The 16,979-nt window shown below is 37.9% G+C and overlaps 1 protein-coding gene across 1 annotated transcript in view; it reads right to left on the bottom strand.

The window, feature by feature from the left end:
- The window catches only part of ZNHIT6 (zinc finger HIT-type containing 6), a 59,749-nt gene that overhangs the window by 27,953 nt on the left and 14,817 nt on the right, over positions 1-16,979 (bottom strand). The gene's annotated exons all lie outside the window — the stretch shown is intronic.

Raw genomic sequence — 16,979 nt, 5'->3', positions numbered from 1 at the left:
ACATGATGGCTTTACACATTTTTTTCCTTGCTTAGAAGAAATTTCTAACAACCCACTTACCAGTTAATGGCCGGCAACATGCCAAAGCAATGGTCAGCATCTTCTACAAATCTATGCCTTAGCCACATGGCCCCCAAATCTAAAATAATTTTCCTTTAATATAATTTAGGAGAGTATCTCCAAAAATTTATATGATTTAGGTCAGGGGTAGGGAACCTTTTTTCTGCCAAGGGCCATTTGGATATTTATAACATCATTCATACCCCATACAAAATTATCAACTTAAAAATGAGCCTGCTATAATTGGTTAAACATTTAATTAACTCACCCCTAATGCGTTGCCAAGGCCAGACCGAATGATTTTGTAGGCCTTATATAGCCCGCAGGCTGAAAGTTCCCCACCCCTGATTAGTCAAACTTTTTCAAAAGACAATGACTATAAAATCAAGTACAAATCCTTCTACTAGGGTAATTTATCACAGATCTGTTTATGGAAATTTTCTTTAATAAAAGGACAGGTTTTGGCACTAGCTAGAAAAAAATATGCTTGATTATGCTTATGTTGATAGTGCCATTTATAAGAGACAATCATTTTAATATTGTTTTGATAGAACAAAGTTGTACAGCACCCTTTACTAATTTAAAGGCCAGATGTCTAATATCTCAGAGGGAAAAAAACCCCCTATAAATTCTGAACGCAGATACAGCAGTTACTGGTTTCAAATAAATAATTCTTCCCAAAGAAAATATCTTGCAATGTTTGTTACCTGTGAAACTGGCATAGTACAATATCACCATCAAGACATTGAGAGTTACCACATTTCTCTCATCATAAGAAATAAACTGGTATTTTAATCTTAATGCATAAGAGTTTCTTTCTAAACATATTTTTTTTCCATGTTAAGTTACAGGGGGAAAAATTATGAACTTGTTATCTTATGGAATTGTAAATCATAATCACCCCAAGTATTGCTTGCTTAATTTCAAGAACCATTTACCTTTCTTAACATTCAGTAGACCCTAAATACCTTCAGAAAGTACTCAACATTCCAAAAACAAGAGAACCCCTGGAAATAATTTTGTTTGCTGCAGTTAACTACTTGTGGTTACAAGGAAGTCAGTCATTACTGTGTAATTATATCTACACTAGAGGCCCAGTGCATGAATTTGTGCATGGGTGGCGTCCCTCAGCCTGGCCAGCGATCAGGGCCAATTGGAGCCGTCTGGCCCAGTCCTGATTGGGGCCGGCTGTGGGGAGGTTGGCTGTGGGAGCGCACTGACCACCAGGGGGAAGCTCCTGCATTGAACGTCTGCCCCCTGGTGGTGAGTTTGCATCATGGCGACCGGTCATAATGGTCACTTAAGCTTTTACATATATATAAATATATAGATTAGAGGCCCGGTGCACAAAATTAGTTTACGGGGGGGGAGAAGGGTCCTTCAGCCCCGCCTGCACCCTCTCCAATCCAGAATCCCTCTCGCAATCTGGGACCGCTGGCTCCTAACCGCTCGCCTGCCTGCCTGATCAACCCTAACCACCTCTGCCTGCCGGCCTGATTGCCCCCCAACTACGGCTGCCTGTAGGCCTGACCACCCCCTAACTGCCTCTGCCTGTCCTCCTGGATGCCCCTAACTGCCCTCCCCTGCTAGCCTGGTTGCCCCTAATTGCCCTCCCCTGCTGGCCTGGTCGCCCCTAACTGCCTCTGTCTTGGCCTCCACCACCGTGGCTTTGTCTGGAAGGATGTCCGATCTAATTAGCATATTACCCTTAGATTGCTAAATTATCTATACGAATAAAAGGGTAATATGCTAATTAGACCAGACAAGGCAGAGGCGGTTAGGCGCAATCAGGCAGGTAGGCAGAGGCGGTTATGGGTGATCAGGCAGGCAGGCAGGTGAGTGGTTAGGAGCCAGCGGTCCCAGATGTGAGAGGGATGTCCAAGGGGTCCCGGATTGGAGAGGGTGTAGGCCGGGCTGAGGAACCCTCCTTCCCTCCCTGTGCATGAATTTCGTGTACCAGGCCTCTAGTGACTATTATAAAAAAATACTCAATTTACTCATACTCAAATTTAACCAATTTGCCATATTTTCTTCTTCTAAGAAATAAGAGGTTATTGATATGGCTAATGATCCTTTGTACTGTTCCTTAATTCAATTTCCTTCTTATCATCAGAGGTAACTATCTTGAGATTGGGTGTGTATTCTTGCCATATTTGGTTTTATATTATATCTATATCTATATCTATCTGTAAACAGTATAATGTTTTGTGTGACATTAACATTTATTTTAATGATTTCATACACTAAATATCCCATGCCTTGTTTTCAGTTATATTACGGATTTAGAGGTTTATTTATGAAAAATATACATTAGTTCATTATTTTTAACTGTTTGTAAAGTATCCCATTGTGTGAAGAATGTCAAATCTATTTATTCATTCTCTACTGATAGACATTATGACTACTTCCAATTTTTATCACTTGTTCTTTCATATTAAATCATAGTAAAGAAAAAATAAAAGAATAACCCAGGGATCAGGCTATCATTTACCTCAACTGATATACAGAACTAAACGTTAATTTTTTTAGCCAATAGTAGTAGTATAAGAGGCATTTAAGAACAGTAATTCAGAATCCAGTGTGTGTGTATGTGTGTGTTTTGGGGGGGCAGTAATTCAGAGTAAAAGATTTAAGTAAAGGAATGGGCAAAGAGAGGTTAAAGAGTGTTATATAGGAATTCCTAAAGTGAGCAAATTAATTATCTCTAAACTAGTTTCCAATTCTTTAGTGTTCCTGAAATTGATGTAATCTGACGTGGTCAATCAAATCTATTCCTAAGTCTCAAAGAATTAAAAGTTTGTTTCCCATAGTGCATTATTATATACTACTAGAAGCCCAGCACGCGAAATCGTGTGGCCCCCGCTCACCCACGCTGGTCTTTGGTCGTGACAGCATTAGGGCCACTGGGTTTTTATAATATAGATATGTAAAAAATACACATAACCAAAATCCTAAACTGTGAATAATGTCTTCTAAAAGAAAATACTTTGTAAAAAAAATTAAGGTTAATGCTTCAGTAAGTATCTTTGGGCATATGTAAAATTGTTTTCTATATTTTGGATTATTTTCTAAAGACAGATTCCAAAAAGCAGAATCATTAGGATAGAACAGGGTTTTTTTAACCTCGGCAGTGCTGACATTTTGGTCCAGATAATTCTTCTTGTGGAGGTGGGCAGTAGACATGATGTTTAGCAGCATCCCACCCAGGTCTCTACCCATGAGATGACACTGTCAATACCCACTCTCCCAGCTGTGACAAATAAAAATACTCCCAAATATTTCAAATGTCCACTGGGAGGCAAAATCATCACTGTTTGAGGACCACAAGACTGAAGTTTAAACATTTACTATTACTCCTAATGCATTAGGACTATTCTTTTCTAAATTTGGCAAAATGCCTGCCACTATAATAATGTCATTGTGTCCTTGCAATATTTACCAATATTCTCAATAATAAAAATACTGAAGGGGAGAGGAGAAAAAAGTGAAGGAATTAAGGAAAAAACACCACAAAAATCCTCAAACCTCAGAGACAACATTATGGTCATTACAACAGGGAAATGGGTGAGGGAGGCAGGATTGGATAAAGGGGAATAAATAGTGATGGAAACAGACATGACTTGGGTTGGTGAACACAATACCGATGATGCATTATAGAATTGTAAATTATATAGGTTTAATTGTAATATAATTTAAACCTATATAATTTTATTAACTAATGTAATCCCAATCAATTAAAAAATAATACTGTACTCCAAGGCATATGTTTAGAGTTTGATAGTTACTGGTGGCCATTCTTAAACCTAATGTTGCCTTCTGGACAACCTGACAAAGTAACAGAAATACTGAGTCCCATGAAACTGAAGTAACCATTCATGCATAGCAAGCTTTTTCTCTTCCTCCTCAAATATCAAAACACACACACACACACACACACACACACACACACACACACACATCATGCATTCTCAATGGGGATAGCAAACTGGTTCTTGGGAGGGTAAAAATAATCCTAGATATTATAATGGTTTGTGGCCTCCCAAAAGGCCACTGTATATTAACACATACACAGTATATTTGTGGTAACAAAATACCATGCAGGGCAATAGAGGGTAAATATCTGAAAAGGCCCTTTGGGAGGCAATAATGAAAAAAAAAAAAGTTGAGAAACACTTAGATGATACATGTATTATATGAGGAAAATAAATATTATTTATATGTACTTGGTTTTGGTGAGTTAATACAGGACACTTATTTAACAACTCTTGCTTACTAGAAACTGTTAAGGATCATTCAATTCCATAGTTTCAAGAAAGTGATATGTGGATGAAGACAAAAATTTGGGGGGAAGTTCTATACCCATATACTCAATTATTCTTCTGACTTCATGATACTAGATCACTAAAGTCATCAGATACTTTTAAATGGCACTTGATACTATAAAATGTTCAAGCTCATTTATAACGGAAGTACGTAATGCAAAAATAAATTAAATATTTTCATCTACCAGATTTACAAAGATGTTGTTAAAATTAGAAATGTTAGGGAAGAGTGGTAAATGGACATGCTGTATTATTGACAGGAGTATAAACTGGTTCAAGTTTCTGGTGGTTCAATTCCAAAAGCTATGAATAAAAATTTATTATGAAAAAATATTTTTGACTCAACAGTTTCATTCCCATAAATTTATCCCAAGGAAATATTTGGAGAAGTAACAACATATATGTAAAATGTCCATTGTACCCCACTTCTTATAACAGAAAGAAAAAAATAGAAATAATCTAAATGCATATAATCAGAAAATTGATTAAATGAATCATGTAGATCTACATAATGCTGAGGAAAAATTATATGCACTAGGATAGAAAAAGTGTGTTAAATGATGGCATTTGTATTTTAAAATATATCCTCATACATGTATTTACAAGAATAAATATATGCCCCAAACTTTTAACTATGGGACTTAATGAAGCTTAGAAGAAGAATACTGGTCTTTAACTGAGAATATTCTGCCATGAGTTCATAACCAATTTCTACTTACAATGAATTTAATGTTTAGAGACTAAAGATGAAACTGGATATGTGGATTAATATCAGAATATAAAGGGCCCTGAATGTTCTACTAAACAGTATGAATTTTATTCTATTGTTAATACACCACCAACAAAGATTTATAAGGAAGGTGAAATGAAGGCTTAAAGAGAGATTCATCCTCCTCCTGCTTAACTCTCATAGTAAGTATTTCTATAGCATATTCAGGACATTAACTTTTCAGCCATTGTTTGTAGTTATTAAGGGAAGTATTTTCCACTACTTTTGAGAAAGCACATTAACATATTATGTCTGTTCAAATATGCCTGAAATTTCTACTTCTGGTTTTTAAATACTAGTGACTCCATGAGGTAAATAAGCTGAAGCCAGACTTTCCACATGTCTGATCTCCAGAATATTATACCATAATTAAAAATTATAAAAACTATCAGTAGATCCTTCTACCAGAGCACTAGCAAGTAGTAATAGTAGTAACGATAGTATATTAAGTGCTTTTTATGTCAGACATTATTTTAAATACATGTATTAATTCATTTAATCCTTGTAACTCTATACAAATGCCCCCCCCCCCTTTTCTTTTTCTTTTTTCCATTTTACAGATAAGAAACATTAAGGTAGAGAGAAGAAAGCCACTCCTCCAAGGTCATTATTCAGCTTAAAAGTGACGGTATAATCTATTCTACTATTATGAACTTACCAGAATTGAAAATTCAACAACAAACCATGTATTTTTCTGTGTTAATTCAAAAGTATTTCAATTATATTTTATTTTTAAAATTTGCCTTAATATTTTAGAATCCTCTTAAAGAGTTATAGTTATACTAGCAATCCCATACCACCATCCTCCTTCCTAATCCATCACCATACTTTGATAAATGGACCCATCCCCATCTCCAGAGATCCACTTACTGGTTGGCTTAAGAAAATCATTATCTTATATTCTCCTGAACACAATGGCTCAGGATTGGGCAGATGGCCTAGGTGGTCCAATCATAATGAATTTTAGGTTTCTTGTTCAGTATGCTGGGAAAGAAGACCTCGTGGATATTTACTGTAATCCAAACTGTTACTGCGAGCATCCTATGACCATGAGGATGCAGTTGACACCACAGAGGAGACTATGGAGAATCAGCAATAAACTGGGTCCCTGATAACATACTTGAGCCGCAGTATCTATTAAACCTGAAGTCCATCCTACCTCTGGACATTCAATTATGAGAGCCAATAATACACACTTTTTATAGCTCAAACCAGTCTGAATTGGGTATTTTATTTCATGCACAGAAAGCATACTGATACAAGGGATTATAGTTCTTCTTTCTAGATTCATCTTTCATTTCTAAGCAACAGAAAAAGAAGATAGACTGATCTGTACATTGCCAACTATTATAAAACTTGGAAGCAGCAAATAACACATGAAGGAATTTCAGGAAAAAATGTGTATTGGCTGTAAAATCATATGTATGAATGAGAGAGTGGGAGGGAGGGAGAAAGGGGGAGAGTGAGTCACAATGATTGGTTGCCTCCCGCACCACCGCCCCCTCCCTGCCTTGGGGCCGGGGATCAAATCTGCAAACCAGGTACATGCCCTTGACCAGGAATTGAACCCAAGACCCTTCGGTGCAGGGGCCAACATTCTAACCACTTAACCACAGCATATTTTAATTTAAAGCAGAAAGAAAATCTACCAAATTTTAAAACCTTCAAGAAAACAAACAAACATACAAAACCATCTATGTAATCCTTTACTCAGAGGCATTTTTACCTTTTTAAATGTATTTCAAGATCAAAATTTAAAGTTTTAAAAATAAAAAAACTATGCTTCATAAAATAATCCATCTATTTTATTAGAGCTGGTACCATAGTAAGTGTTTTTGGAAGACTGAATACAAATGATCTGTGTAGTTACTTAGCATGGATTAAAATTACTGGAATTGAGAATGAAAACCAAAATTTTATGTCTCACATTATTATAAAAATACTTTGAAAAGTTCCAGTTATATATTATATTTTGCTTTTTAAAAAATTAGTTTCACCACTAGATAATAATAATAGGAAACAGGTTAAGTATGTGGTATTGGCTTTAGTAGACTGTATATTAAGAAAATGGATGTAGTAGGGGAAGATCAAAATGAAAAAGAACATTTTGCTTCAAATAACTAATAAATACTTGAGCACTTAACAAAGCAAAGCAATTCTCAACTGGAAGTGGTACCAACCACTTGTGGGGGCATTTGGAAATGGCTGGATAGTTTTGACTGTTCCAACACTGGGGAGTACTTTAGACATTTAGTGGGCAGGGACCAGAAATGCTAACCTTCCTGTACTGCATGGGAAAGTCCCATACAACAAATATTGTCCTGTTGAAAATGCCAGTAGAGCCCCTACAAAGAAATAGTAGAATGCAGAAAGTAGAGCAGATATATGCATACCAAAATCTGAATACCAGCACTAAATGCTGGCATCTGTTTCATATTAACTGTGGAGAAAATATGTACTATAGGAATTCAGGCAAAGGAGAAATAATGGAGAAGATGAGCTACTTTCACAGATGGCTATGAAATAGGGAAGGGGAAGACATTCTAGGATTAAGAATAGTGACCAGCCTGGGTACATTTAGTTGAATCCATTAGGAAATCAGGTGGGGACTATGAAGATCCATATTTATTATGGATCCTCATAGGAACAGGAAACTTTTCTAATCAGAGTATGGCTGTAGCTAAACTCTCTGGCATGGCATATAAGGTCCCGAAAGGCCCAGCCCCATTCCCTACCACTTACCAACTCCCACTCAAGTTTCTAGACGCACCAAACTACTTACATTTTCTACTCTATCTTTTACGTCTGTTATTCTCACAAGATCATCCTTCCTTGACTCAAAAGCTCCTCCTGTCTTTCAAATATCTGCTTGAATTCTAGTTTCTCTGGGGGGTCTTTCCAGTCCCCAGCTCTCGTTGAATAACACTTCTCTGAGGCGGGGCAGTGAGCCTCCTTTATGCTCCCATAGCATTCCAGGAGTACCCCTCAGAGGATTTACTATGTCAGAGCAGTGGCTACACGATGTGTGTTTGCTGACTTGACTTGTCTTTCACTGACTGACCTACTTGAGAAAAAGGACAGTGAGTTACTGGCACATAAGTGGTTTTCAGGTAGAGGTAAACAGCAAATCCATCTGGTACTTTTAAAAAAAATTAAAGACAATTTTTTAGACCACTTTTAGAGTCACAGCAAAATCAAAAGATACAGAGATTTCCCATGTAGCCTCTGTCCTCACAAATGCATATCCTCATCCAGTACTTTTTAAAAATAAGGATGCCTAAGCTCTACCCTTGTCTCAATGAATTAAGCAATTCTATTGGTCAGTACAGATTATCTGCATTTTGAAATTATGACAGGCATTGTAGATTGAAAACTGGCAATATTATTGTCCCCATCTTACAAAAAAGGCAACAGGTACAGAGAATTAACTTGCCAAGAAAACTCCCTTATACATAAAGATTACATTTTGTCATGTTTAATACAAAATGAACATTCACTAATTAACTATATTATCATTCCTCTTTTAAAAAGCAAACATACCAAGGATGAGTTATGTTATTTTGCTTAATGAGAAATACTTGAAACATTATATTTCCAACTTCCTGAATGTTAGAAATTTCAAGTGGGGTCAGGGATAAGAAAGGGTAGTTAATTTTAGGCCCGGCAATGGGGTACAACATCTGAGAGCTTCAGATAACCCAAGGCCAGGAGATGAGATGACAAATTTCACCTATTGGCAATTCTGAGGTATGCTCACTGAGGTATCTGTGTGCTAATGACTCCTGTGGGCACAGAAGCATTAAAGGGTTCTGAGCAGGTGACCATCATCCCACCTGGCAGCAGTGTATAAGAGTGACTGCGGTGAAGAGCCGCTGAAGGTAGGAGAGTACTTAGAATTCCCCAACAGTCCAGGGAGAGACAAGCTGGAGAATACAGCAGATACATGCTGCAGTGAAGGAAACGAAAGGAACACATTTCCAGAGGCACATCAAGAAGGAGCAGGCTTGGTTGACTAGGGAAGGACTCCCCTAAGTGAACCAGTTTGGGAACCCCAAGATGATCCAGAGAGTTTGGTTTTTCCATTTCCATGAATGCTGGTTAACTGCTGTTGTGGAAAGGTACATTCTCCATGAAACTACATCATAGGAACTTCCTATGTCTACATGGCCTCAGTAAGGAAATGCATGATTGGGGAATCATTAGGTTTCTATTCTTTCACACTGTTTTCTAAGTCTCTGCTGACGCTCTGAAATTATTCCATCAAGTTCTATCAAAGCTGTTATGGCAGAGAAACAGAAGAGCTAAACATTTTCAATCAGTTACCAAGTTTGTACTAAGCACCTATTATGTAATCCTCCAAAGATCACTGCAAAATCCACTGTTCCCCCTCATGACCACAACTTCTAAACCCATCATTTCATTTTCTGTTGCTCTCTCTTTTCTAAAGTCAGTTTGCAGAAAAGTAAAAAACTATATAACTTATAAGACACCATGCAAAAAAAAAAAAAAAAAAGTACTATGTATTACCAAATAATTGTTCAGGAAAAAAAGTCCTACTGCCTCTTGCAGAGGTAGATTAGGTATATAAACTCAATATAACTAGAATGTTGTAATTTTATCCAAAGAACAGAAACTAATTTTTTAAATCCATATTAGGTTATTTCTTTACAAGAGAGACATCTAGTGGTTAGCTTCTAAAACAGGACTGAAGCTCAAATATTAATTCCCATGTTTGTTTAATAATGGGCACATTTCTACTATCTTAATCTAAGAAAGACCTATACACAGAGAGCTAAAGATCCCTGGGCCAAAAGGAAGCTAAAAACTCAGTTCTAAGCTGACAGTGCTAATGATTGGTAAGGATTGGACTCTTAGAACTGAGCATTGAGGTGAGTTGGAGATAAGTGGAGATTTGAGAAGAAGGTCAAAAGTTGGGTCCATTTCTGGGGAATGGGTGTTTAGCCCACACATAAGAGCCCAAACCGGGAGTTATGCTAAAGATATTACTGGGGAAGGGTCTCAGTCCAATTCTTTTTTCCAATTGACAAGTTGAAGTACATTCTCCACCTCACTGCTAACTCTTCAGACCCAAAAAGCCAGGGAAATAAAAGTAGGAACTTTGTAACCAAATGAGACATGTTGTCCAAGCACAATCAAAGAGTTTCCAGGTTTGATACCCATGGCTTCCTGTAGCAAAACACTAAAAACCAACTAAAAGAGGGACAGCATGGGTAACATATGGAATTTCATGTAATATCAGAGTACTTTTCAAAGACTACATTTACAAGTTAAATGTATAATGGTCCTGCCCACAACTATCACTGTTTCTTTATTATTTTATTCAATTTATTTTTTAATATATTTTTATTGATTTCAGAGACAAAAAGAGAGGGAGAGAGAGAAACATCAATGATTATAGAGAATCACTGATTGGCTGTCTCCTGCATGCCCCCTACTTGGAATTGAGCCTGCAACCTGGGCGTGTGCCTGACCGGGAATCAAACCATGACCTCCTGGTTCATAGGTCAACACTCCACCACTGACCCACAGCGGCCGGGCTAAATTATTGTTTTTTAAAATTCATTTACTTATTCTTAAAATATCCTTTATATGCACCTGGTCTAAACATTCAAAAAGATACAAAAGGGTACATAATTCTCATCCCTGTCCATCTCTATTCAATTTCCTTCCCTTAAGATAATCACTGTTACCAGTTTATAATATAAGCATATATGTAAAAAAACCTTTATTTTCACACAATGGTAGCATACAATGAACATGGTTCTGCATCTATCTTTTTTCACTTAATATTTCTGGCAGTTAATCCACATTAGTACATTTAGAGCTGTTTCATTCTTTTTCCAGTATACTTTAATTTATTTAGGCAGTCCACTATTGATGAATATTTAGATTCATACTGCTGTTTTGCTATCACAAACATTGTTGTACTGAGGTGATACATGTATATGTATACATGAAATATATATAAAGATACATGCATATGTATCTTCATTTTCCATATATATGGTTGCATCTCTCAGACAGATTCCAAGTAGACTTGCAGGATGAACAGTAATATTCATGCCTTCTGGATCCACCTTTTTCCCACTAATGACCTTCTTTGTACTGGGGCCAGTGCTTATTTTAAACAATTAAGGCAGCATGGTAGAGAAGATAATTTGAAAACCCTCCCAATAGCATATAGTAAGAAACCTTGGAGAGAAATAGAACAAACATAGTGAGCTCATCATAAAATGAGAAAAATCTTAGGGCCAAAAGGAAGCAGGAACTGAAAACCATAGTGGAATGCTTAAGATACACATGGTCTGGAGGCCTTTGCCAATCTCGATAACCAAGAAGCTTGTGTTTCAACTGCTACTAGATAACATGAGGCAAGATCCTGGGCCACATAAACTGGATACCTCAAACTGAGATCACCGCATTAAATCAGTGAAAGGGTGAACCAGAAAAACACTGCCCACTAGCAAAGGGAGACAACAAGGAAACTTGTCCACTTCAGCTTGGACTCTAGGGAGAGAATAAGACAGATGGGGTGGGGAGAACAGTTTCGATTGAGAATGCCTAACTATAGCTTCCTCAAATGGGTTTGAGGTTCAGATTATTACTAGTAGTACAACCTGAGAAACTTCAGAATCAGAATTTAAAGAGGGTCCTACATTGGTGCCACAGAGTATCTGACATAAGCAAATGCATATTACCTTTTATATAAACTTGAGTTCATAATGACATTTTAGAAGAAAAAAAAACACAATGAAACAAGCCATCATAATCAAGAATCTATAGAAACAGCAGGTAAGTAGTAACAGCTTTCCAAGCACTTCAGATACTGGAATTAACTTACAAAGATAATAAGTGTCCTAAATTAGTGAACCAAGGGAAGCTTAAAACAAGAGAAAAGAATACGATTCTGTCTAAAAGACCAAATAGATTTGGGAAAGAAACAGAACTTCTAGAAATCCTGTATAATAAAAACCTAATATGCAAATCAACAGTCGAACGAATGGTCACTACGACACGCACTGACCACCAGGGAGCAGATCTCAACGCAGGAGCTTCCTCCAGCCTGCAGGCCCCAGGCAAGCCAAGGTGGGTGTTAGGGGGGGGGGGGGGGGGGGGGGCATCACCCCACCAATCGCCCCACAGCGGGAGGTGACTGGCGGTCGGGGGCGGGGCCGGCGTCAGGCCAGCCAAGACGGGTGCCAGTGGGGGTCCCCCAATCACCCTGCCGTTCGCCCCACAGATCAGCCCTGATCGCTTGCCAGGCCTACAGACCCTACCCATGCACGAATTTCGTGCACCGGGCCTCTAGTAAAAAACATAACTGAAACAAACAAAACAACATGGGCTAAAGATTAGATTAATTAGACACAGCTGAGGAGAGAATATAACTTGGATAATATAGCTGAATAAATTACCCAGAATGTAGCAAAGACAAAGAAATAGAGATTAAGATAATTCATTAGAATTTTCCAGAACTGCCATACAAATCCCAAGGAAGATAAATAAAAAAGAAATCATATGAAGACACACATCATAGTAAAACTGCAAAACTTCAAAGACAAAGATCTTAAAAGCAAACAAATAAAACACCTTTCTGGGGTGATATCCCTATATTGATAGGGTATATGCATTTGTCAAAACCCAACTAATGTACACTTATGATTTGTGCATTTCATTGCATGTGAATTTTACATCAATAAAAAAAGTGAGCTTCCTATCTTTCAGACAATTGTTTAAACTACAGCATATTTTTTTTCCACTGAATATATCATGGATGTCAGTCCATGACAGTACTTCTACATCCAACTCTGTTTTTATTTAATGGCTACACAGAATTCCAATACATGGAGTTACTCTTATTAATTTAACTCAGTCCCATATTAATTGATACTTGAATTTTTACACTATTAAAAACAATGCTGTGACAGATATGTGTGTACATATATCTCTATGAACTACACTAATATATTTGTGGGCTAAATTCCTTGAGTAGGCATATATAACATTTTGACAAATGTTACCAAATTACCTTTTATACTATTGACTAGTAATTTATACTCTCAAAGAGAGTGGAAGAGGAAAAAGCCTGGCTAACACAAACCTTCATTATATATTATTAATATAGTAGAGGCCCAGCGCACAGATTCATGTACAGGTGGGGTCCCTCGGCCTGGCCTGTGGGGATCAGGCTGAAACCGGCTCTCTGACATCCCCTGAGGGGTCCTGGATTGCGAGAGGGCACAGGCCAGGCCAAGGGACCCCACCAATGGACGATCGATCGGAGCTGGAGAGGGACCGTGGGAGGGCTCCAGGACATGTCTGGCCTGTTTCACCTAGTCCTGATGGGCCAGACCTCAGAAGCAAGCTAACCTACCAGTCGGAGCATCTGGCCCCTGGTGGTCAGTGTGCGTCATAGTGACTGGTCAAACAGTCAAACAGTCAGACACTTAGCATATTAGGCTTTCATTATATAGGATGTTTATAGCCACATATATATGTGTGTGTATGTGTATGTATGCATTTATTCTTATCCTTTGCCCATTTTCTTTTCTTTTTTAAAATACATACATATACATACATACATACATACATACACATATATATCCTTAGCACTGCTGCGGAGATGGGAGAGGTTCCCGCCACTGCGTTCACTGTGGAGTGCACCGACCACCAGGGGGCAGCTCCTGCATTGAGCATCTGCCCTCTGGTGGTTAGTGCGCATCACAGCAACCGGTCGTTCTGCCGTTAGGTCGATTTGCATATTAGCCTTTTATGCCTGTGGGATCAGGCCGAAACTGGCTCTCCAACATCCCCCGATGGACCCCAGATTGTGAGAGGGCGCAGACCAGGCCAAAGGACCCCACCAGTGCATGATTGGGGCCAGGGAAGGACATGGGATGTTGGCCAGCAGGGGAGGGACTGCGGGAGGGCTCCAGGGCATGTCCAGCCCATCTTGCTCAGTCCCAATCGGACAGACCCCAGCAGCAAGCTAACCTACCGGTTGGAGCGTCTGCCCCCTGGTGGTTGGTGCACATCATAGTGACTGGTCAACTGTCTGCCCCCTGGTGGTCAGTGCACATCATAGCAAGTGGTTGAGCGGCCTTAGCATTATCATTAACATATTACACTTTGATTGGTTAAATGGACAACCAGACACTTAGCATACTAGGCTTTTATTATATAGGATTATTGATTCAGAGAGGAAGGGAGAGGGAAAGATAGAAACATCAATGGTGAGAGAGAATCACTGACCAGCTCCCTCCTGAGCCTGAAACCCGGGCATGTGCCCTTGACTGGAATTGAATCTGGGACCCTTCAGTCTGCAGTCTGATGCTCTATCCACTGAGCCAAACCAGCTAGGGTGAAATACATTTTTATTGATTTCAGAGAGGGAGAGGGAAATAGAGATAGAAACATCAATGATGAGAATCATTGATTAGCTGCTTCCTGTATGCCCCACACTGGGGATTGAGCCCCCACCCCAGGCATGTGCCCTAACCGGGATTTGAACTGTGACCTCCTGGTTCATAGGTTGATGCTCAACCACTGAGCCACATGGCCGGGCTCCTTTGCCCCTTTTCTTTATTAAGTTGCTAGCTTTTTTCTTATTAATGCATAAGCATTTTTTGTCATATAAAGATTTCCTTTTTTTGTTCAGTTAGTCTTTTGAATTTATTATGGTTTTTGCCATATATTTTTAAAAAATTATATGTAAATTTTGAGTGTTTTGTTTTTATTTTATAGTTTTGGATGGGATGTTTAATATCTTCAAGATTATGAACATATTCCACCATCTTAAAAATTTCATTTTAAGTTTTTGAGCCACCTGGAAGTTCTAGTAAAAGATCCAGCTTTTTCCAACAAATGGCAAGCTAACAGTTTCAAACTCATTTATGGAATAAGTAATTATCTGTATTAATTTGAAATGCTATCTTGACTATGTAATAGAGGACCAAATATCCGTGTTTATTTTCTACAATCTAAGGTAACTGTAGATTCCTCTGTCAACACCACAGAACTATTAAAATTTCATAAATTTTAATGAGTCCATCCTCATTACTGTTCTGTTTTTTCTTGGTCTTCTCCCATGTTTATTCTTCAAAATGAACTTCAGTCATTTTATCATAAACCCTTTCCTTCTCAAAAAAAAAAAAAAAAATCCGAAATCAAGAACAAAAATCCCATCAGTATTTTGATTAGGATCATATCAGATTTAAAGATCATTAATTTTAAAAATGAATGTTATTTCTAAAATACTGAATCTCCCAAAAACAAGATAGTTTTTTCCATTTGTTAAAACATTTTAAGTCATTCAGTAGACTTTCAGTTTTCTTCATAAATATCGTTCAACTTTCTTTCAACAGGTTTTGATTAGAGTCGGGTAAAAGTGAACATAAGGAATTATCTCTGAAAGAGTCACTATTTTATAGAAGTAGTTTGGAATCTGCTCCAAAATAAGCAGGGAAGCCTTCTATTGGACACCATTTCCGCATCAAGCTCCTCTTTTTAATAGAGAATGTCAGTCCTGCTTTGGCTCAATTCTTCTTTCTTTTTTTTAGATATCAGATAGAGGAAGAGAGAGATAGAAACATCCATTGGCTGCCTCCTGCACTCCCCCTACTAAAGACTGAGCCCGAAACCCGAACATGTGCCCTGACCAGGAATTAAATGGGTGACCGTCCCACTGAGCTACACAAACTAGGCTCAATTATTCTTAACATAAATATCCCTTAACTTTTTGTTGTTTGTGAAAGTTACCCATTCTGGTGCTCCTACAAATTCATCAGTCTTCTAAAATTCATTGCTATTAAATACTACATTTTTTACCTCACAGACTGATTAGTATTACATCCCACTTTGACTACAAAATGAAAATTACAGTTCCTATTCTTAAAAAAAATTCACGTCACATAATTTTTTATGTGACTTTAGGAAATTCAGAGTGATACTGGTCATAAACACCCGAGTTAGAATGAACCTATGTTTCTAAGGTACCTATTGTGTTTGCTGCTACATAACTTGCTGACAGTTCTACAGAGGTAATTAGTCACACTTAATATAGGGGTATTTAAATATTTTTAAAACCATTTTTCTTTTGAAATAATTTCAGACTTTATAGAAAGCTACCCAAAGAAATCTTCACCCACACTGTTCAAAAGTTACTATTTGAATATTTGATTTTAAAGAAGTTAAATATGAGTTTTTGACTATATTATAGTTCAAGCTGCTGAAACAAACTAAGGACCAAGTTAATACCTAGGGAATAATAATAATAATCTTAGAGTAGTACCAAATCTGATATCAACAATTCCACAATCCCAAATCTCAGAAACTCAAAAGTTTCCTTTCCCCTCCTTTCCCTCCGCCTTTCCTTCTCCTTCCCTTCCCTTCCTTTTCTTTCTTTTCCTCCCTCCCTCCCTTCCTTTTCTTCCTTTTAAAAATATTTTTTAAATTGATTTTTACAGAGAGAGGAAGGGAGCGGAATAGAGAGATAGAAACATCAATGAGAGAGGAACATCATTGATCAGCTGCCTCTTGCATGCCCCACTGGGATCGAGCCCGCAATCTGGGCATGTGCCCTGACCAAGAATCGAACTGGTGACGTCCTGGTTCCCGGGTTGACGCTCAACCGCTGAACCACACTAGCCAAGCTCAAAGTTTTTTCTTAACTACTTGTGTAGTAAAACCTGGCTGAGTCCATTTAGTTATTATTTACCCATTATAATATGAACAGTTGCAGGTTTCACTGCAGAAATAGTACTGTCTGATTATGCAATGCTGCTGTAAACCTCCTAGGAGTGAATATT

Source organism: Myotis lucifugus, unplaced genomic scaffold, assembly GCF_000147115.1.
Source record: "Myotis lucifugus unplaced genomic scaffold, Myoluc2.0 scaffold_126, whole genome shotgun sequence".
Taxonomy (NCBI): domain Eukaryota; kingdom Metazoa; phylum Chordata; class Mammalia; order Chiroptera; family Vespertilionidae; genus Myotis; species Myotis lucifugus.
This window is presented reverse-complemented; position numbering and strand designations above follow the sequence as displayed.